This window comes from Silene latifolia, chromosome Y, assembly GCF_048544455.1.
Source record: "Silene latifolia isolate original U9 population chromosome Y, ASM4854445v1, whole genome shotgun sequence".
In the NCBI taxonomy this organism is placed as follows: Eukaryota; Viridiplantae; Streptophyta; class Magnoliopsida; order Caryophyllales; family Caryophyllaceae; genus Silene; species Silene latifolia.
Genome location: NC_133538.1, coordinates 297,110,382 through 297,130,653, shown reverse-complemented (window position 1 = coordinate 297,130,653; position 20,272 = coordinate 297,110,382).

Below are 20,272 nucleotides of genomic sequence, written 5' to 3'. Positions count from 1 at the left end.
ATTTCAACCAGTGCAAAACTCTTTCCCACCAATCTTGCTTTGAAATCTCTCTTTATTAGTGCAAAACCCTTTGTCACTAATCAATCCTTTTTATTTCGGATTTTCATGGCTCTAAGCCTTGTATTGAGTTGTGACTTTAAAGACTCTCATGTAAGTCATATGTTGATTACTTTCTAGAAGTAATCAACTTGAACAACGATTTCTTTGTAAGTTGTAAGCTCTTTACTTTCTTAAAAGTAACATGAATTCATCATCTTCAACAAGTGACGAATTTAACCTCCTAGGTTTTAAAGAAACAACATCTTACATAAAACGTCTCATGTAGTCAAGAAAGACCAGTTTCTTGCGACATAACATTCTCTGTGGCATTCTTTGTGGCTCTTGAATAATTTCTCCCACTCTGTCTTCTAGAAATAAACTTGTATTTTTAGAAAGACAGCTTCACGAGCCGCAAACCCGTCGTACTCGTGATAATTGAAAGGGAAAAATGAGCATTTGTTTCTTGTGAAAACTTACAAATATGGTACTCTACCATTTCATATCTCATATGATTCGTTTTAGATTTAGTGGAAAAATAATTTAGACAAAATGATAAAATCCCCAAAAGTATCAAGTAACTCAAAGTAACTTGATTGAAGTCCTTACCATATCAAATAGCGTTTGATTTCTTTATCCAATCACACATTATTCCATAATGCGTGCTTAGAGAGATTAACTTGTGATACTATATCACATTCCCTTTGGCTTATATCAAAGTCTTCACTTTGATAATCCCATCACGATTAAATCGTGATTCCTTGAACTCTTTGAATTTCTTCAAAGATTTCTCTATTTACTTTATTAAGTGAACACATTAGTGTCAACCTAAATCATTGGTAAAAGAATATGATCAACCTCTTTTGAATCAATGATTTAAAACCTCGATCTCCTTTTGAACCAAAAAGGCACGAGACATCTTGCTTTGAATACAAGATACGCATATACCATAAGATCTAATGGTTTCAAGAGTACTCGTTAACTCTTTGCGTTAATCATTCCAGAATTTAAGGTTTAATCTTGGGTTTCCAATTTGAGTCTTGCATCATCTTCATGATATATCATTCTAGTTTGGTTTAGAATATAATCACCTTGATAATGGGCAAGCCATAGATCAAATCGTGGTGTATAGGGTCACAAAAGTGAAACTTCTTTTGTATCTTAACAAGTTTGTATTCTTATTTAGAGTTTATGTACTTAATAGTCACAATTAAGTACAACTCCAAACCCGAAAACTAGATTTAGTACACAATGACTCTATCTCTTGGCTTCATTGTTGCTAGTCGTCATATTCTAATCATCCTATGTGTTGAATACAATGATGAAAACCTCCACTGGTTTCTAATATTGACGAAGTAGTACTAGCAAAATTTATGTTTAATCAAATAAACATTTAAAGAAGAAGGTCCCATTAGATGTCCCACAACTAACTTGTTGATTCTTTAATAATTTGGGGTAGTTTCCTTTCTAGTGTCCAACATTTAAGACAGTGAAAACTTTATCGGTCGGGATTGATAGGTTTAGTATTGTCATTCTCAATAACGTTACTTTTAACATTACCTTGTATCAATTCCATTCTATTTTTACTTCTTTGAACCTCATCCCATCTTAACGGTTTAAGAGAATGCTCCCACTCATTTTAATGAGTCTTTGCTTAGAGAAGCAAAATTGGATTTCATGAAGACTACTCTTCATTCGTTTGTTTTAGTCTTAAAACTTTCATTGAAGTGGTTGCGATATTTTGGTCAATTTTGATTTCCAACAAATCTAGTTACCAAAATTAGAAACAATTCATTGTAAGTAGATGTGTTAGTCAAGAATCAAAAACCTGTTTGATAATGAATAACTTTTATCTATACTCTTTACAAGAGATCCTTAGCAATGGTTCATTTGAGGTTTTAGAAGCAAATTCATATTTGTCTTTAGTTACGATGTTTTAATGGAGATTTGAATTAAAAATCGAAATGATATCGTATATAAATTGTGGTAAAGAAATAGAACAATATGATAACGGAATAATGGAAAACTTAACATTTATCGTTTTATTAATACTTGTAAATAACAAGTAAAGCATTTACATAGTGACCTCTACCCAACTATGATAAATGATTCCGAGATCCAAATTCATATTAACTTGGGCACAGGGTAGCCGATGAAACCCTTATCAATATAACTCGGTGGATTAACTCTTTAATCGATTCTACTTTTAGAACTCTTGGTCGATAAAATTATATTAACATTTATCTTTAGCCCAAAACACATCAGACAAGGGCACGCGGTAGCCGATGAAACCCTTATCAATTACTTTTGTTGAGGTCAACCCAAATTTCGAATAAATGTGTCCATGATCCAAATTCACATTAACTTGGGCACGGGGTTGTTGGAATATGTGTCCTCCGACAATAATGCGATCACGACTGTTGATCATGATGATCACATGTTTAAATCTCATTATAAAGAATACAATTGGGAAGTAATTTTTACTGTCAACTGGTCAACATATATCGGTAATGATGGGCTGACTAGAGTTTGACATTACTGTCGTGCGACGGTGGTGATCAGTTGACTCCCTAGGTCATACCTATAGGGCAACACTCTTAATTGATCATTTAATTAATCGTATAGCGTTACGAGTTAATTAAATTACTTGAAAAATTGACGGACGATTTTGGAAGTAAAATTTACGTATCTCACTGAAATTTGATTAAATGAGATACAGTCTGAGTAATAGAATTGTATCATTACTCAGATGAAATTATTGTTTAAAGAAACAATTAAAATTGAATGAATTATTATAAATACAATTTATTGTGATTTGTAAATTGGTAAAATATTTTGGTACAAGTAATTATGAATTACTAAGTCGATTTTTGTATATGACGTATTTTTATTAATACGTTGATTTTTAATATGTTAAAAATACATAACAAATTTATGTAACATATGACATGTGACAGAAGACAAATTGACAAAAATAAAATGGACTCCATTTTTTGAAAGTGCCGAAATTAGGAGGAGGATTAGGCTAAATATTGTGTTTGATTAAGTTAATGGAAAACACAATCATTTCCCTAATAAGACTAGCCATGCACCTAGTTTACATTGTGAAGATAAACTCTTGCATGCATTGGCTCACTGTCTTTTCTTCCCTCCTCTTTCCTACCCGGTTTTCCATAGGAAAATCTAAGGGTTTTTGCCTTATATTTTTGATAAAACAATACATAATGTTGTTATTGTTACTACACAATTTTCATTCATCAAAAATTAAGAATTTTAGAAAGATAAAATACTTCCTCTCCTCTCCTCTCTCAACCGGTTTTTGGGAGATTAAAAACCAAATTATTTTGGGTCAATTTTCATACAAAATTAATATTATCTAGTATCTATAATATTAATTTTAATTAAGAGTAAGCTTTGGGTATAAATCCTTGGGAGAGATCCTACACTTGGGTCTTTGTTCATCCAAAAAGGAAAGCTCAAGAACAAGAGAGAAAGGTGATCTCTCTTGTGCCCATTGAACCGAAAATCCAATGTAAGAATGGATGTTTCTTCCTTATTTTGTTTATTTGTTTGCATGCATAAGATCATTAGTTAATTTTATGACAAATTAAATTATAACATATATGAAAATGTAAGTATATAGATCTACTTTTCTATCAATCGGTATCAAGAGCCATGGTTGTTTGCATGCAAATCGGTTAAAAGTTTTTCCGAGTTATAAGAATAACATATAAAACTTGTATAATTTGTGTTATTATGATATATCACGAAATTAATCCATGCATGATAAAATTTCTGGTCCTAAAATATTTTTAGGATTTTTGGTTAATTTACGGATTTTTATTGTTCATTTTATACAATAATGGCATTTAAATATGATTTTATGAGTAAAAATGTCATTTTCGGTCTAAAATTAGCTATACTTCGAATTTTCCAGTGATTTTTTGATATGTTGTCACATATATTATTTTGAGATAACCTGTAAAATTTCATAATTTTTGGACATGTTATGCTCGAAACATGGATTTTTCATTATTAGAATCGGTTTTAGGTGAAAATAGGTTAATATGAGATAAATTTCGAATCTGGTCATAGAAATTTAGTATGATGTCACATGCAATTTTACAAGATGTGTGTAAAGTAATGGGCTATAGTGAAGTCTTTTTGCATGATTTATGGATTTTTGAAGAAAAATGGCATGAATAGTGACTTAATTAATGAAAAATTAATAAGACATACTCTATGACTAAAGAAAAACATTATATGTTGCATTTTATTATCTTTTTCAGATCTAAAATTGAAAAGTTAATGAATATAATTTTTCCATGTTTTTATGATTATTTTGTTAAAAACCGATAAACCGCAACATTGTTTTTCCGGATAAAATTCGAAATTTTTAACCTAAGTTTTTTGAACATTATGAGTGTCATGGTATTTTTCCAGAATGTTCATGAGTTTAAATTTCAAATTTCAAATTTATTTGAAATTTTGTGATTTATTTGAAGTTTATAGCTTATTTTTGAATTTTTTAGTCCATTAATGAACAAATTTATAAATATGAGTTAATTATGGTCAAATTATTAGTGAAGACTAAATTTTGAGTCCTAAGAGGTTAGAGTAATTAACTTATGCATAAATATGAATTTATGTAATTTTTGTGATTATAAAATGTTGAAATCACGCAAATCCGTAAAAACCGAGTAATATACGATATTGGCTAATTAAAAGCGATTTAGCATTAGATTGGGCATGTCCATACATATTATAATGCTGGATTTTCTTTATGATTGTCATAATTTAATTTATGTAATTTTTGAATTATGTAATTTTACTTAGTATGGCCTTAGTTTTTAATTGATATTTCCCGAAATGTATGGGAATATCGAGTCGGTTGTAATTTTATTGTGATCTCGTATCACCGTTTTGTAATTTAATAGATTTATTTTATTTTATCTTAGTTACAAATGTATAATAGGAAATTATGTAATTTGCTATGTAATTTAATTTATCTCGGAGTTCCCAAAGACGGATTTCTTCAAGATGGCGATACATAAAGACGGTGTTACCTCGAGATGCATGCCACAACCAAAGTTCAAGGGATCAATGGAGTTGGTTTCCGAATATGTAATAGTTAAATAGTTTTTCTATTTTAGGAAAGGCCATACTAGGATTTATTTTATGTTTGCATTTTATTTATATGTCACATGCATCGCTAAATCGCCATAACTAAAACATGCATCCTCATTTTATCGAGTTTATCGACCGTGTCAATTAGAATTATCGTAGTTCACCGCTTTATTTCACTTAAAACGTGATAGATAATAAATTGACATGACCTCTCGCTAAAACAATTAATTGAGACGTAGCCTTACCAAATAGTAGAAACCATGAAAACCTATTTTGCGAGGGAGTGCACTCGGCCCTACCGGGGTACAAAACTTGTTACGTAGGGGAAGTGGGTGATAAATGTCTATCCACCGAATTCATGTTGATAAGGGATGAATCGGTCCTACCGTGCCCGAGTTGATGTGGATTTAGATCATGGACACATTTATTCGAAATTTGGATTGAACTCAACAAAAGTTTTTCGATAAGGGTTTCATCGGCCATACCGTGCCCTTGTCGGATGTGTTTTGGGCTATAGATAATTATTAGAGTAATTTTATCGACCAAGAGTTCTAAAAGTAGAATCGATTAAATGTTAATCCACCGAGTTATATTGATAAAGGATGAATCGGCCCTACCGTGCCTAAGTCGATATGAATTTGGGTCTTGGAATCATTTATCTAGTTGGGTAGAGGTCACTAGAAAAATGCATAAAACTTGTTTAAATTAAAATTTTTACGAGTATTATTATTAAAACGACATTTGTTTTACTCCTTCTATTTTGTTTTGTAGACCACTTCTTTTCTCATAACAAATGGCAACACCAACCCCTAATGCCACGCCTCTCGCTAATACATCTTGGCTCCGATCCTTCATGGATCGATGTAAACTTGAAAAGAATGGGTCAAATTTCTCCGATTGGGATGCCCAACTCAAATTAGCGCCCAAGGTGACGACAAGCTTCGTTACCTTACCGAGGCCTCTCCTCTCGAACCTACTACTAGGTCGACCGCCACCACTAGGGAAGCATATGAGGCTTACCAAAAGGAGTCCGCCGCAATGAAAAATGTCTTGATATTTGCGATGGAGGCGGATCTCCAAAGGAGAGCCTTTAAAATGGGCAATGCTAATGAGATTTACTCCAAGCTTGTGACAATGTTTTCACAAACTCCGCGGATCGTCCAATATGAGGCGGCCGCGGCATTCTTTGATCTCGACTTCAAAGAGGGCCAAAAGGTTAGCCCTCATGTGCTCAAACTTATGGAGCTTGTCGAGACCTTGAAGATTCAAAAGGTTGAAATCCCCAAAGAACTTGTTGTAGATAGGATTCTACACTCCTTGTCCAAAGTCAAAGCATATGTTCAATTCCGGGTGAATTTTAACATGCAAGACAAGGATGTGTCTCTTGAAGAATTGCACAAGTTACTTGTGCAAGCCGAAAGGGACATGGGGTTAAATGTGAACCCACCCAAGGATGTGCTTAACATAAGCACTAAGAGTAAGGGGAAATTCAAGAAGAATGGGAGGAAGGGTAAGAAGCAAGCTCCCACATTCACCAAAGCTAAGCCTTGTAAAGCTAGCACTTCAAAAATCAAGAAGGGTCGTCTTGATAAATGCCATTATTGTAATGGTATGGGACATTGGAAAAGAAATTGTTCCAAATACCTTGGTGATATTAAGGCTGAAAAGATTACTCCAGTAGGTAAATGACTATCCTTTCTTTTATGTTTCTAATTCAACTATGGTATTATGATACAAAGTTGTGATAATGTATCTCCCTTTTTATTGTAAATAGGGCCTCCACCAAGCAAAGACAAGGGAAAGGAAAAGCAAGCATAAGATACCATCAAGAAGCTAGGAATAGCTTTCATGGAGCTTTGCTTTTTAGAACCTTAAGTTTCCGTGTTCGACATGGAAAGGTATTTTGGATAATGGGTTGTATTTGGATAATGGTGACTTGGTTTGTAACCCAAGTCACCCGTTTTATCATTTTATCCTTTTGTTCTAAAATTCATGTTTAAATGCTTACTCTTAGAAACATATAACTTAAAATGATCTAATAGACAAATATAATGACGGGTTTCATTATATGTCCACATGCTCAAGGCTTGTGTATGATCATTTATAAAGCGATTTTGAGTCTATGAACTCTCTTAAAGGAATGTCAATCACCAAGTACACTTACGAAATCTATAACTATTAGTCAATCTTTGAGATAGTTCTCCTTAAAATTTCAACATCATTATTTGTGTCTCATATGCTATCTTTGAATCTCTAGTGTATTTATTCTAAAGATAGAGTGGGAGAAAAATGAGGACACAACACACGAGACTAGATAAATTTGTGTACTTGTGTAAATAAAGATCTATGTAAGAAAGAATGATTTGAATGAAGGTATATCTATTTATATAGTATATCGAATAGATGAGATCTATGGTCTCAAGTAAGGTCTATATGACTAAAGAGACCAAGTGAAGTAATCATAAGAGCATATTCTTAAGATAACTACACGAGGAGACTAAAACAAAGTTTTGGAACAAAATGACTAATGTAAAGTCTTAACTAGAGTTTTGACTAAGTTTATGAATTTTTGACCAATAGTTTCAATCTTGAGATTTATTTAAGAGCCTAAATGAATCAATGTAACATCCTAGTAATAAGCGATATTTATCACTAGAAGTTGCAAGGATTGATATACCGATATCTCCAATAGCCAAAGTTTTAAACCACACAGATGTCATTACTTAACCTCATTATGAAAATGAATTGGTTAAACATCCTTCTAAAAGGGATATTTTGAAGGATGTGTATTAGATATTGCTTATATTTAATAAATGACACTGCCACACATCATTATGACATGAGTGTGTTAGAGATTTAAAATCTCTTTCCATAAGGTTAAAATGAGACCTCTTGAAAATAGGAATTTTGAAAGGATATGATGGGAACATATATGGTTTCATCTTAATAACTTTGCAAAGCAACATACATTCCAAATTTTGAAATGTGTTCAATTGAGTAATCAATTTCGAAACATGTGGAATTAAGTGGGAGTTTACAAATTATCATGTGAAGACATGGGATTTAGTGGGAGCTGTCATCCTCTGAATGTTTACAACTCATTACTCATTAGGAATGACGAGCTAATATCTTCTTTCATAAAGAAGTATTTGAGTTTTCAATTCTGGATGAAAATGGACTATGATGAATCCAATTACATCAAGGGATGTTGGATTAGTATTAAGAGATACACATCGTATCAACATTCACATAGGTTATTCATGTAGATGAAAATGGAATTGTCATTAGCAGTCATGGTCGTTCATTGAACCTATGAACGGTTGATCTCATGATTATTAGTAACTAATGTTTCCGCCATTAGAATAATCATGTACATGTCCAATTATGAATCATATGCATAAGAGCATGATGATTGATTGGTAAGCCATAATAGAAACATCATGAATTCTCAAGTAGAATCCGATGAGCGATTTCGGTGTTTGACGGAATACTCTATTATGTGTTAAGAGGTTGCACATATTATAGAAAGTTCGAACACACGTAAAGATTTATGAAAATTCTAAACTTTTCAAATCAAAAGGAGAAATAAGAGGTTATTGGAAAGATACTTATTGAATAAGAAGTTACTCAAAACTAATCTTTCCTAACTAAGCTAGGACTTGCAAGAAGTGCTAGGCTAATAATCTTGACAAATTGTTGCAAGACTCTACAAAACATGTACCTAGTGCATTGTGTGTGGATGGAGTACTTGATCAGTACAAGTTATATCATTCACCACAAATTCGTTCGTTATGTGATAATCGATAAGGAAGTTATTTCAAGATAAAGAACCAAAACCGAGGTCGGGAACCTTGATGTGTACTTGGTAAGATTCATGCTATGAGAGAGAACATGAATGTAAAGGAAAATGCGATTATAAGAAGTTTGAACACATGGACACATGGCATGTTAAACTTCTATTGCAATCAATAAGTGTTTACACTTACGATATACATCACAAGGTTGTAATATGGTATTGACTACCCAAGTGTGATGTCGACATTTGTCGTTTGAGTTATTATTAACTCACCTTATACTTTGTTGAATCCAAACGGGTTGTGGAGACAATTGAACCCCGTTAAAGTGAACATGGATTAACATTGTATTTGCCCATAGTTACTTACATGAGGTGACGTCTCGAAGTGACTAGAGTGTGATGCGATTGATGGCAAGTTCAAGTGCCATAGAGTCATGTGAGATGACTAGTCGATCACATAGGCAGACTGTTAGGAACATTTCTTATGACCGCTTATAGAGTTCTGGCAAATTTATATAGCTGGTCGTGGCGAGAGCTGTTGGGGCTGGTGTCCTTAACAGTTAGTGCAAGGACTTATAAATCTCTAAAAGGATCAAAGGGCATACTTTTGGTATTATTATCAGTTGATCCACGTTTATCAATAACGGTTGGCTTGCTAGATAAGTTTGACGTTATTGTCATACAGATGGCGGTGATCAACTGGTCCCTAAAAGTCACACCTATAGGATACGTTTGAGAGATGTGACGGTATGAAAATACAGTCATGTAGATGCCAAATTTGACTAACCAGTTAGTCTGAGTTATTTGACTAATAATTAGTCAAAATGTGATGTTGAGATATTTTATTTAATACGGATTAAATAATAATGGCTAAGGCGAATTAAGCAGTTAATTCGTAAATTGAATATAAGCGTTTTATATTTAATTAAATGTATATTGAATATAATTATACAATATTGTCTTTGTCGGACATGTATTAATAATTCAACTAACCCGTATTATTAGTTGATGCCTTAATTTCCGATAACCGATGACAGTTTATAATGAAACCGCGTCATATACACTTAGCGAATTACATGTCGGATTACGAGTTAAGATGAAGAGGAAATGAAAGCCCATTCCTCTCCCTTGGACTCGGTTTGGCCGAATCAACAAGAACAAAAGAGAGGCTTTCTCTCTTTTGTTAACCTAAGCATTCATTTTACATGAAAATTAGGGTTTTGAAGAGCATTTTTCTCTGAAAAACCTCGATCTCACATCGAATAACCTCACAATAGCTCTCTCAATATTGCAAGTCAATTAGAGAGCATTTCTAGCACAAGGGCATAGTCTCAGACGGTCTTGGGTGCAACGATTAGGAGGAAATCTCTGTTGATTTCTTCTTTACGCCGCCGCATCAAAGGACCCGAGGTTGATTCTTAATCTTTATCGTTTTTCTATTGTATTTCGTTTATGACCATATTTCACATGTTAAATTTACGTTATAATCCTTAAATTTAAAGGGTCTTATACGGATATTACCCTACAAGTGGTATCAGAGCGAGGCCACGTAAATTTTCATTGTGATTTTTCATAAAAGCGATCTAGAAACGATTTTTCTGTCTTGAAAACCGTGCGGCCAAACGTGTCTTGCGGCTGTTTTTGTTTTCGTTTTCAATTTGTTCTTTTGCATATTGTTATTTTATACGGAGATTATAGCAATATGTCAAGTTTTGTCAATTATAGAATTGATTTTACGCGTTTTAGATCAATTTGAAATTGGTTTTGTTTCGTCAAAACTGTTTTCACGAGGGTTTTGTTTTTCTAGAAATTTTGGTTCTCGATCGAACTTGTTTCTACTCGATCGAGAGGTTTTCTGTCTTGTTTTTGCTCGATCGAGTCCTTGCTGTACTCGATCGACCTCTGTTTAAAACCCCACTGCTCGATCGAGAAGTCCTCGTACTCGATCGAGCAGATTTGCTGATAAAAGACCTCGATCGACCTCCAGTACTGTCGATCGAGTACTTTCTGATTAGCATACCTCTCGATCGACTAGCAGTTCAGTTGATCGAGCCCTTTTGTTCCTCGATCGAGCACTTTTGTCCCTGGATCGAGGGATTTTTCTTTTGGCAGCTTTGAAAATTTATTCTTTTGTTTTAAATTTTCTTTTGGCCTTAATATGTACTTTATACGGATATTGTACACTCGCTATGATTGTGAAACGGTTCACACACGTACCATTGAGTTATTTTAAAGCGTATTTAAAGTAACGGATTGTAATAGATTAAAATTAAATTGATAGAAGCGGTTTTATCACATAAATTTTAATCGTTAAAAGGTGGTTTGGATAAATTTAACATAATTACAGAATTATGTCACGAATAAATTTAATTTAGTTGATGCATTTTATTTATCGTTCTTGTTTAATTTGAATGCTTTTAATTACGTATTTATTTATTTTTGCAATCGGTTGTAACTTAGTGTGGCCTTAGTAGAACGTGTTACCGTTATGATGGAACACGGTCTTGGTTGTATTTTGAGATCTCGTATCTCCTTTTATTTCTTTTAATTACAGTTTTTATTTAGAATGTAAATAGGTTTATATTTTGTAAATTTTAATTGTAATTTTGAGAAGACTAAAGAAGGAGACCGGATGCTCACTCCCGCTACATGGACAAAGATGGAACATCAAGACAAGCTTTTCGGGTCCAACGGTGGATTCCAAAGTTGTATTATGTTCTTTTTACTAGGATAGGCCACACTAGGAATTTTTATTTACGTATTGCATTCATTTATTTATTTTATCGCAACGATAGTATGCATCATTTTCCGCCTAAAAACCAAACCACCTAATAATTTCATGAAAACTGACACATATAGAGGTCACGAGTTAGTTTTCTTTGACATTCTCATGTCACACGATTTAAGCCATCATCTAAATTAATTCATTCACGCAGTTGCTAGTTATTCGTTCACTTAAAATGAATCGAAACTTAGTTGATGGGATCTTCCTCGTATAAACAAAATTGAGAACGGTCTTTATAGGTCAAACTCCAATGAATCCCTTCTTCGTCGGTAGGCATAATATGACCCCTTCTACGTCGGGTAAGTTGGAACCGATTGACTTATTTTATCTCAACACTATGGTCACTCGTGCGATCCTGTGATTATGGTGGACTATAGATAGGATTTCCGAAATCTATCGACCAAGAGTTTTTACTAAGAACTAGCTAAACAGATGGCTTATCAATTTACGGAAATTGAGTCTTGGGATCACTTGTATTATTCTTGAGGGAGATCAATTATACAAGTGCAATGAGTCTACACGATTAAAATGAATTTTAATAGACTTAAATCACCTCGATGAGTTGCTTATTTCGTTTTTGTTTTTCTTTCTTTTTCAGTGTAGATCACGATAATTTAAACTGCTAATAACAATATGGTTGGTCACTTGAACGACCCAATGCCAAGTGCCACATTGGACCGTGAGTCCCGGCTTCGGATCTTCATGAATCGGATGAATCACCAACTCGATCAAGAATGATGGATCAAACTTCATGGATCGGGAGGCAAAGATTACGGAATGCCGCCGCCGACGGAAGCTCAAATTTCGCTTGAGCCCATGCCGTCAAACCCAGGCCCCACGGCCGAGCTAACGAGATCGCTACATATAACGATTTCGTCATGGAAGCGGGTGCGATTAAAAACGTGCTCATTTTTGCAATGGAATCCAATTTGCTGAAACGCTTCATAGCCCAAGGTGCAAACAAGATTTTCACCACGCTCACCAAGGAATTCTCGAAAGCACCGAGAATCGTGACCTATGAGCATACCACTCGCTTCTTTGATGCGAGACTCGTAGAAAGGGCCAACCAGTTAGCCCACACATTCTCAAAGATGATTGAGAATGTCGAGAAGTTGGAGACGCTTGATTGTAAGATCAGCGAGAACATTGTGATTGACCGCATGCTTCATTCACTCCACGATGGTTTTTCGCAATTTAGAGCGAATTACTATATGAATGATTTGAAGAAAAGTCCCCATGAATCGCACTCCTTCTCGCATGCACGAGAAGGACATGAAGTTCAGTGGGAGCTTGAAACAGGATGTTCTCGTTGTGTCAAACAAGGGCAAGGGTAAGGGCAAAGTTCACCAGGCCTAGCAGAGAGGGCAAACCGAAGTTTAAGAAGTCGGGTTCTGGTAAGAGTGGGCCTGGTGAGTCGAGCAACTCATCAAGCGCGACAAAGAGCAAGAATGAAAACATGGAATGCCATCATTGCCACAAGACTGGGCATTGGAGGCGTACATGTCCTGTTTATCATGAGGACTTAAAGGCAAGTCGTGTTAAACCTGTTGGTATGTCTTCTTCTTCTACTTTTATTCATATGATTGAGATTAACCACGCAAGTTACTTTAACTTGGGTAATTGATACTGGTTGTGGTTCTCATCTGTGTAATCATGTGCAGGGGCTCCAAACATCGAACCCCTCGTAAAGGGTGAGGTGGACTCGCGTGTTGGGAATAGAGCAAGAGTGGCTGCCATCTCAAAGGGGACATATGTGATCCAGCTTCCTAGCGGATTTGAGTTGTCATTATATGACCGCTATTATGTACCCAGTCTTTTTCGAAAAACATTATTTCGGTTTACGCACTTGACAAACTTGGATTTTCATTTGTAATAGAGAATAATACTTGCATTTTCTCTTTACACGATATGATTTATGGCAAGGCGCCTCCATGAACGGAATTTATGTTTTAGATCAGACCACCGAAATATTACACGTAATGAATAAAAAGTTAAAGGTTGGTGACAAAGATCAAACGTATCTATGGCACTGTCGTATGGGACACATTAATGAGAAACGCGTAAAACAGCTCATAAAGAATGGAGCTATCTCGGCCTTTGATTTTCAAGCATTTGGCACGTGTGAATCATGTCTCATCGGTAAGATGACTCGGATTTCCTTCAAAGGTGTTGGAATGCGCGCTGCTGACCTATTAGGACTCATACACACGGATGTATGTGGTCCTATGTCAATCACCGCACGAGAAGGCTATAGGTATTTCATCACTTTCACGGACGATTTAAGTAGATATGGCTATGTCTACTTAATGAAGCACAAAAGTGAATCCTTTGAGAAATTCAAGGAATACCAGAATAGGGTACAGAACCTATTGGGTAGAAAGATTAAAACACTGCGTTCGGATCGTGGTGGCGAGTATCTTTCTCACGAGTTTGATCAACACCTTAAAGACTGTGGGATTGCCCTACGCTTAACTCCACCGAACACCTCACCAATGGTGTGTCCGAACGGAGAAATCGAACATTACTTGATATGGTTCGATCCATGATGAGTCACACCGTGTTGCCTGACTCATTGTGGGGTTATGCTCTTTTGTCAGCCGCTCTAATACTTAACCGAAGTCCGTCTAAAGCTGTTGACAAGACTCCATATGAACTATGGAAGGGAACGGTCCCTAACTTGTCCTTTATACGGGTTTGGGGCTGCGAGGCTTATGTCAAGTGGAGACACGAGGATAAGCTCGGCCCGCGATCGGTCAAGACATGCTTTATAGGTTATCCTAAAGGAACACTTGGTCATTACTTCTATTCGCCATCCGAACAACGTGTTTTTGTTGCGGCTAGTGCGACATTCTTGGAGAAGGAATTTCTCGAGAATGCAAAGAGTGATAGAACCTTCGACCCGTCGGAGATTCCGAACCAAATACCGAGCAACCATTGGAGGAACCAATTCCTTCAATCCCTACCGCGTGAATATTCCCGAGGAACCTAGGAGGTCGGGCAGAGTCTCTATTCCTCCGCATGGATACATTGGTATGGTCGAGGAACATGACTTAGATGACGTTCTACTCTTAACGAGTAGTGAACCCGCAACCTATAAAGGTGCCATGACTAGTTCTGACTCAAAGCTATGGCTTGAGGCCATGCAATCCGAGATGGACTCTATATATGAGAACAACGTATGGGATCTTGTTGACTTACTCCGCTAAGGTTCGTCCCTTCAATGCAAATGGCTTTACAAGATAAAGCATTCTGTGGAAGGTCAACAAGATATCTATAAAGCACGACTAGTTGCTAAAGGTTTCACCCAAGTGCCAAGTCTGCACTACGATGAAATTTTCGCACCCGTAGTCATGCTGCGTTCCATTCGGATTATCTTAGCGATTGCCGCTTTTCATGACTATGAAATTTGGCAAATGGATGTGAAAACCGCCTTCTTAAACGGCTTTTTGGAGGAAGAGTTGTACATGGTACAACCCGAAGGTTTCATCGATCCACAACATCCTAAGAAAGTGTGCAAGCTTAAGCGTTCCATTTATGGACTTAAGCAAGCATCTCGGAGTTGGAATCATCGCTTCGACCAAGTGATTAAAGAAAATGGATTTACTCGATCGGTCGAGGAACCATGTCTTTATATCAAGTCGAGTGGGAGCAAGATTGTCTTCCTAATATTGTATGTCGATGACATACTCCTGATTGGGAATGACATACCTCTCTTAACTTCGGTGAAAGTATGGTTGAAAAACCATTTCCAGATGAAAGATCCGGGAGAGGCACAAAGAATTCTAGGCATCCGTATCTATCGAGATAGATCACGACGGATGTTATCTCTCGATCAGAGTCTTACATAGACAAAGTCCTAGAGAGATTCAGCATGACTAACTCCAAAAAGGGGTTTATTCCTATGGCTCCAGGGGTGCATTTGAGCAAGTCTCAGCCACCAGAGACACCGGAAGAGAAAGAGCGCATGACACGGATTCCTTATGCCTCGGCTATAGGATCAATCATGTATGCCATGATATGCACACGTCCGGACGTGGCATATGCATTGAGTATGACAAGTCAATTCCAACAAAGATCCGGTGAATCACATTGGATGGTCACAAGAACATTCTTAAGTACCTACGGAGGACTAAAGATTGGGCATTGACTTATGGAGGCGAACAAAAGCTATGCGCAACCTATTCTGTGCAGATGCTAGCTTCCAAACGGATCGTGATGACTCAAATCTCGATGGATTCGTTTTTACTCTTAATGGCGCTAGTCACCGGAAGAGTTCCAAACAAACTGTTACAAAGAGATTCTACGACTGAGTCCGAGTACTATGCCGCGTCCGAAGCTACAAAGGAAGCGATATGGATGCGTCAATTCTTACATGGACTATCTGTAGTGCCTAGTTCGAATGACCCGATCACCATCTATTGCGACAATAGAGGTGCCATCTTCCAAGCTAAGGAGCCAAAGTCTAGCAATAAGTCTAGACATGTACAACGGAAAGCTCATCTAATCCGAGATTACGTGGAGCAAAAGGAAGTAGTGATAGAAAAGATTGCTACAGATGATAACATAGCAGATCCTCTCACTAAACCATTACGACAAGATAAGCATGAAGGGCATGTTAATTCCATGGGAATTAAACGTGTTCCTAAGTTGTAGTACTCTTTTATGGATTAGATTCATTCTCTTTTGTACTCTATACGACATCATCGTTTTGATATTTTATATATTTTGTTTTTCATGTGGATTTGTACGACAAATTTTGAACACCACAAAGTGAACTGAACAAACATTATATTTTATGGTCCTTAATTACCCACGTGAGCTGATAACTCAAGGTAATTATTTTGTGACGTTGGTTGATGGTGGGTTCAACGAGCCATAAGTCAACCAGTTGACTGACCAATCACAGAGGCGATTTATACGGATATCTCGTAGGACACAATTGTGACATCGACGTGGAGTCCTAAATGTTTTATAACATTCGGTGCCCGGTCGTGGATAGGACCTCCATGGTGATCCTAAGAGTCGATTCTTTTGACTATCGACTGTCTCTTGAGACTAAGGCAGATTTTGGGTGACTTTGGTTTCTTTCTCACGGTCATCCGTAACAGGGGGCCAAGTAGATTTTTTCTGGGTCATTTCATGCTGTGCTTAGATCGGAAGGAGTCGAGTTGAAGGAAATATTCAGCCTTTATCGTACTCGATATTTCTCAGGGGCCACTCGAGGAGTCAGAATCGAAATGCATGGCCATGCTCGGATACGGATTCGTTTTATCAGTTAAGTTACTCTCTATTCGGGGAAACCACTCAAGATACAGATCGATTGTAAAATACGACCTTTGCGGATCCGGATCTGCAAATTTTTTTACATTGAGTGGGAGAAATTTTTTAAATGAATATGAGAATCGGTTATCGCACATACACTTGTACGGACAAGTGGGAGTTTGTTGGAGCTTGTGTCCTCCAGTTAGTGCGGATAACGTCATTGCACATACACTTGTACGGACAAGTGGGAGCTTGTTGGGGCTGGTGTCCTTAACAGTTAGTGCAAGGACTTATAAATCTCTAAAAGGATCAAAGGGCATACTTTTGGTATTATTATCAGTTGATCCACGTTTATCAATAACGGTTGGCTTGCTAGATAAGTTTGACGTTATTGTCATACGGATGGCGGTGATCAACTGGTCCCTAAAAGTCACACCTATAGGATACGTTTGAGAGATGTGACGGTATGAAAATACAGTCATGTAGATGCCAAATTTGACTAACCAGTTAGTTCGAGTTATTTGACTAATAATTAGTCAAAATGTGATGTTGAGATATTTTATTTAATACGGATTAAATAATAATGGCTAAGGCGAATTAAGCAGTTAATTCGTAAATTGAATATAAGCGTTTTATATTTAATTAAATGTATATTGAATATAATTATACAATATTGTCTTTGTCGGACATGTATTAATAATTCAACTAACCCGTATTATTAGTTGATGCCTTAATTTCCGATAACCGATGACAGTTTATAATGAAACCGCGTCATATACACTTAGCGAATTACATGTCGGACTACGAGTTAAGATGAAGAGGAAATGAAAGCCCATTCCTCTCCCTTGGACTCGGTTTGGCCGAATCAAGAAGAACAAAAGAGAGGCTTTCTCTCTTTTGTTAACCTAAGCATTCATTTTACATGAAAATTAGGGTTTTGAAGAGCATTTTTCTCTGAAAAACCTCGATCTCACATCGAATAACCTCACAATAGCTCTCTCGATATTGCAAGTCAATTAGAGAGCATTTCTAGCACAAGGGCATAGTCTCAGACGGTCTTGGGTGCAACGATTAGGAGGAAATCTCTGTTGATTTCTGTTCTTTACGCCGTGCATCAAAGGACCCGAGGTTGATTCTTAATCTTTATCGTTTTTCTATTGTATTTCGTTTATGACCATATTTCACATGTTAAATTTACGTTATAATCCTTAAATTTAAAGGGTCTTATACGGATATTACCCTACAAGAGCCGCTATAGTATTCAAATGAGTCGATTCTTTTGACTAAAGACTATTCGCCTAAGATGGCACAGTTTCAGATTAACTTTGATTTATGTTACTACGACCTTCGTAAATGGGGTCAAATGGGCATATTTTGGGTTATGATGGCTGTGGCTAATCGAAGGGAATGAGTGCGATAGGAATTGTCCACCCCTAGTCAGGGTTATAACAATATCTCAGGGCCACTCGAGGAGTAATGAACTGGAAATGCGTGGCCACGCTCGGAAAGTATCTATGATAGATAAGTCCGGTCAATCAGTTATTCTCTAGATCGAGGAAACCACTCTCGATATGATCACTTGCAAGTATGACCTGAAAGACACCTTGCATTGAGTGGGAGATAGTAATAGGACAAGAGAATTGGTGACGCACACTAAACGAGGACAAGTGGGAGATTGTTCGAATATGTGTCCTCCGACAATAATGCGATCACGACTGTTGATCATGATGATCACATGTTTAAATCTCATTATAAAGAATACAATTGGGAAGTAATTTTTACTGTCAACTGGTCAACATATATCGGTAATGATTGGCTGACTAGAGTTTGACATTACTGTCGTGCGACGGTGGTGATCAGTTGACTCCCTAGGTCATACCTATAGGGCAACACTCTTAATTGATCATTTAATTAATCGTATAGCGTTACGAGTTAATTAAATTACTTGAAAAATTGACGGACGATTTTGGAAGTAAAATTTACGTATCTCATTGAAATTTGATTAAATGAGATACGGTCTGAGTAATTGAATTGTATCATTACTCAGATGAAATTATTGTTTAAAGAAACAATTAAAATTGAATGAATTATTATAAATACAATTTATTGTGATTTGTAAATTGGTAAAATATTTTGGTACAAGTAATTATGAATTACTAAGTCGATTTTTGTATATGACGTATTTTTATTAATACGTTGATTTTTAATATGTTAAAAATACATAACAAATTTATGTAACATATGACATGTGACATAAGACAAATTGACAAAAATAAAATGGACTCCATTTTATGAAAGTGCCGAAATTAGGAGGAGGTTTAGGCTAAATATTGTGTTTCATTAAGTTATTGGAAAACACAATCATTTCCCTAATAAGACTAGCCATGCACCTAGTTTACATTGTGAAGATAAACTCTTGCATGCATTGGCTCACTCTCTTTTCTTCCCTCCTCTTTCCTACCCGGTTTTCCATAGGAAAATCTAAGGGTTTTTGCCTTATATTTTTGATAAAACAATACATAATACCGAATCGATATTCCCATACATTTCGGGTAATACTAATTAAAACTAAGGCCATACTAAGTAAAATTACATAATTCAAAAATTACATAAAATAAAATTATGACAATCATAAATAAAATGCAGCATTATAACATGTATGAACATGCCCAATTTTATGCTAAATCGCCTTTAAGGAGCCAATATCGTATATTAATCGGTTTTTACGGATTTGCGTGATTCAACCTTTTAAAATCACAATAAATTACATAAATTCATATTTATGCACAAGTTAATTACCCTAACCTTCTTAGGACTCAAAATTAGTCTCCACTAACAATTTGATTATAATTAAGTTATATTTCTTAAAATTGTTCATTAATGGACTCAAAATTACAATAAAAATGCTATAAACTTCAAATAAATCACAAAAAATTCAAATAAATTTGAAATTTGAAATTTAAACTCATGAACATTCTGGAAAAATACCATGACACTCATAATATTCAAAAACTTAGGTTAAAATTTCAAAAAGTTTATCGGAAAAACTATGTTGCTGTTTATCGGATTTATCAATTAAAATCATAAAAACATGAGAAAAATTATATACATCAACTTTTCAATTTTAGATCTGAAAAAGATAATAAAATGCAACATGTGACGTTTTTCCTTAGTCATGAAGTATGTTTTAGCAATTTTTCACTAATTAAGTCACTATTTATGCTATTTTCCATCAAAAATCCATAAATCATGCATGAAGACTTCAT